This window comes from Pseudochaenichthys georgianus, chromosome 13, assembly GCF_902827115.2.
Source record: "Pseudochaenichthys georgianus chromosome 13, fPseGeo1.2, whole genome shotgun sequence".
Classification (NCBI taxonomy): Eukaryota; Metazoa; Chordata; class Actinopteri; order Perciformes; family Channichthyidae; genus Pseudochaenichthys; species Pseudochaenichthys georgianus.
This window is the reverse complement of record NC_047515.1, coordinates 41838807-41842709: the sequence shown is the minus strand read 5'-3', so window position 1 is coordinate 41842709 and position 3903 is coordinate 41838807. Positions and strand designations below refer to the sequence as shown.

The following is a 3903-nucleotide window of genomic DNA, read 5'->3' as shown; positions in this document are numbered from 1 at the left end:
CTACGGTCTGTCCCGTGATTGTTAGGGACTATGATGCTACGGTCTGTTCGTGATTGTTAGGGACTATGATGCTACGGTCTGTTCGTGATTGTTAGGGACTATGATGCTAGGTCTGTTTCCTGAATTGTTAGGGACTATGATGCTACGGTCTGTTTCGTGATTGTTAGGGACTATGATGCTACGGTATGTCTTCGTGATTGTTAGGACTATGATGCTACGGTCTGTTCGGTGATTGCTTAGGGACTATGATGCTACGGTCTGTTTCGTGATTGTTAGGGACTATGATGCTACGGTCTGTTCGTGATTGTTAGGGACTATGATGCTACGGTCTGTTTCGTGATGTTAGGGACTATGATGCTACGGTCTGTTCGTGATTGTTAGGGACTATGATGCTACGGTTCTGTTTCTGTGATTGTTAGGGACTATGATGCTACGGTCTGTTTCGTGATTGTTAGGGACTATGATGCTACGGTCTGTTTCGTGATTGTTAGGGACTATGATGCTACGGTCTGTTCCGTGATTGTTAGGGACTATGATGCTACGGTCTGTTCGTGATTGTTAGGGACTATGATGCTACGGTCTGTTCGTGATTGTTAGGGACTATGATGCTACGGTCTGTTCGTGATTGTTAGGGACTATGATGCTACGGTCTGTTCGTGATTGTTAGGGACTATGATGCTACGGCCTGTTTCGTGTTTGTTAGGGACTATGATGCTACGGTCTGTTCGTGATTGTTAGGGACTATGATGCTACGGTCTGTTCGTGATTGTTAGGGACTATGATGCTACGGTCTGTTCGTGATTGTTAGGGACTATGATGCTACGGTCTGTTCCGTGATTGTTAGGGACTATGATGCTACGGTCTGTTCGTGATTGTTAGGGACTATGATGCTACGGTCTGTTTCGTGATTGTTAGGGACTATGATGCTACGGTCTGTTCTGTGATTGTTAGGGACTATGATGCTACGGTCTGTTTCGTGATTGTTAGGGACTATGATGCTACGGTCTGTTTCCGTGATTGTTAGGGACTATGATGCTACGGTCTGTTCCGTGATTGTTAGGGACTATGATGCTACGGTCTGTCCCGTGATTGTTAGGGACTATGATGCTACGGTCTGTTCTGTGATTGTTAGGGACTATGATGCTACGGTCTGTTTCGTGATTGTTAGGGACTATGATGCTACGGTCTGTTCCGTGATTGTTAGGGACTATGATGCTACGGTCTGTTCGTGATTGTTAGGGACTATGATGCTACGGTCTGTTCCGTGATTGTTAGGGACTATGATGCTACGGTCTGTTCGTGATTGTTAGGGACTATGACGCTACGGTCTGTTCGTGATTGTTAGGGACTATGATGCTACGGTCTGTTCTGTGATTGTTAGGGACTATGATGCTACGGTCTGTTTCGTGATTGTTAGGGACTATGATGCTACGGTCTGTTTCCTGATTGTTAGGGACTATGATGCTACGGTCTGTCCCGTGATTGTTAGGGACTATGATGCTACGGTCTGTTTCGTGATTGTTAGGGACTATGATGCTACGGTCTGTTCGTGATTGTTAGGGACTATGATGCTACGGTCTGTTTCGTGATTGTTAGGGACTATGATGCTACGGTCTGTTTCGTGATTGTTAGGGACTATGATGCTACGGTCTGTTTCGTGATTGTTAGGGACTATGATGCTACGGTCTGTTTCGTGATTGTTAGGGACTATGATGCTACGGTCTGTTCGTGATTGTTAGGGACTATGATGCTACGGTCTGTTTCGTGATTGTTAGGGACTATGACAAAGCGCTTGTTGATTGTTTTGAGTGAACAGATGCAAATGAGATAATTGCTATCACCTGGCACAACATAAAGACACAATAACCAACACGCAAATACGCAGTTTTTCCACCTGACATAATTCCCTCTCTTGGTCACAATCTGTCGATTAAGGACGGTGGCGTGCTAAAGTGCAACAACGTTTACGGTGCGATTTAGGAGATTGCTGTTGTTTGAAGGGAAACACGTTTAGACTGTTACGACTGTTTAGAAGTTGTTAGTGGTGCTGATAAGTGGTGGCTTGTACGTGTTGATCCATGCTGTGATCTGTTTCATAATTGTTAGAGTGATAGGGACTATGGAAAAGTGCTTGTTAATCGGTACGAGTGAACCTGCCGCTTAGATAATAGCTCACATCCGACAGAATAACTAACCCGCTGATACAAAGTGTTCTACCTGACACCGCCTCGCCTTATCAGCCTGTATCCAAACATCAAGTGATCCAACGAAGCAAAGTGAAACAAATGAGCCCGTGAAGGATCTGACGACTAGACTCTGTCGCTTTCTTTTGAAATGTTCTGGATACCCCGGTAGCAGTCATAACCGATAGGTAATTCCAAAGTGATTAAGGATTTCCCCGGCCTGCTCGGCTTTCCCAGGGCCCAAATCCCTGTGAAATGCTGAGGAACGTGCATGCTGCTGAAGTCTTGGAGGGGGGGGGAGAAAAAGCATTCCTCGCAGCCCTCCTCCACGCAGGCACTGGAGGGGGAAGGCGACAAAACAAGGCCTCATCTCTCCGCAACACAAATTCCTTCCCCAACAACTAAAAAACAAGTCATGTAACCCCACAAAAATGTATTTTCTTTGAGTTGTAAAATTCCCAAACAGCTGATGAAACTAAATCCGCAGTCGCCATTTTGTGCTTTTTTTCTTTGCAGTTGCGTTTTAAAATGCTAACGAGTGCAAACATATTCAGCAGAGGCTTAAGGCAATGTCTCCATTTCTCTCGCTCCCCCTTTGAAAATATTTTACTTATTGCCTCCCTCATGCTTGAATGTTTCTTTACCAATTTGCCCCTAATGCATGTTAAGTTGACTCCCACTGCTGTCGGTGTTGCGTGGAGAAAACCACCGAAGGGGGGAGAGGGGATCAGTTTCACATGAGGGGCCCTGAGATATTTGGATTCTCTTTTATTTTATTGTTGCTTCTGAGGGGGAACTAATACAGTGTTGCACACAAAACTTCCCCCTATGCTGAGGGGGAAGTCATTAAGTGTAACACAAAAAGTGCGTGCGTTAGCCATGGTGAACTCATGAAGGAGAACCAATGGAGTGTTTGAAGAAGTGAGTTAAAAAACCGAGCCGCCGCACAATAGCGTCGATACTGATCTGAGGCAGAGACGAAGAGTGGAAATACTACCAGAGGCTCAGTCAGGCTTAAAAACCACACTTAATATTTCAATACATAAATGTATGGATTTATCACATTTAAGTTCACTTATATTGAGTTAATAAACAATTTAGATAACATTTCCATTTAGCAAGCAAAGGAGCCAAATATTATGTTGTTACGGATTTGCAGTTATTTTTTTCTGACTTGTCTCTTTAGGACTTAACGACTTATATCTTAAGTCTTGTTCTAAAATATCAGATTTTATTGCGTATCATGCGTCCATCTTTGTTGTTATTTGCTTATCAGTTAAGTCGCTGCAAAAATCGCCTAATTGTGAACACTTGTGATGAATCAGACAAATTATAAAAAGTGAACAAACTGATTCCGATCTACTCCAGCTTGGTTTTAGATAAGTCGACAGCATTCACCTGACACACACACACACACACACACACACACACACACACACACACACACACACACACACACACACACACACACACACACACACACACACACACACACACACACACACACACACACACACACACACACACACACACACACACACACACACACACACACACACACACACACACACACACACACACACACACACACACACACGCGCGCTCAGAGAATGGCCCCTGGATCCAAATTAGCCTTTTGTGTGGCTTCGAGTGCGCCCGGCCCCCTGCGGTGCCCTGGGAATCTCGTCCAGTGGGATTATTCCTCAGGCTCAGAATATTC

General features: G+C 44.6%; 1 protein-coding gene across 4 annotated transcripts in view; it reads left to right on the top strand.

The window, feature by feature from the left end:
• The window catches only part of pax3b (paired box 3b), a 49879-nt gene that overhangs the window by 27693 nt on the left and 18283 nt on the right, over positions 1-3903 (top strand). The window lies entirely within an intron of this gene.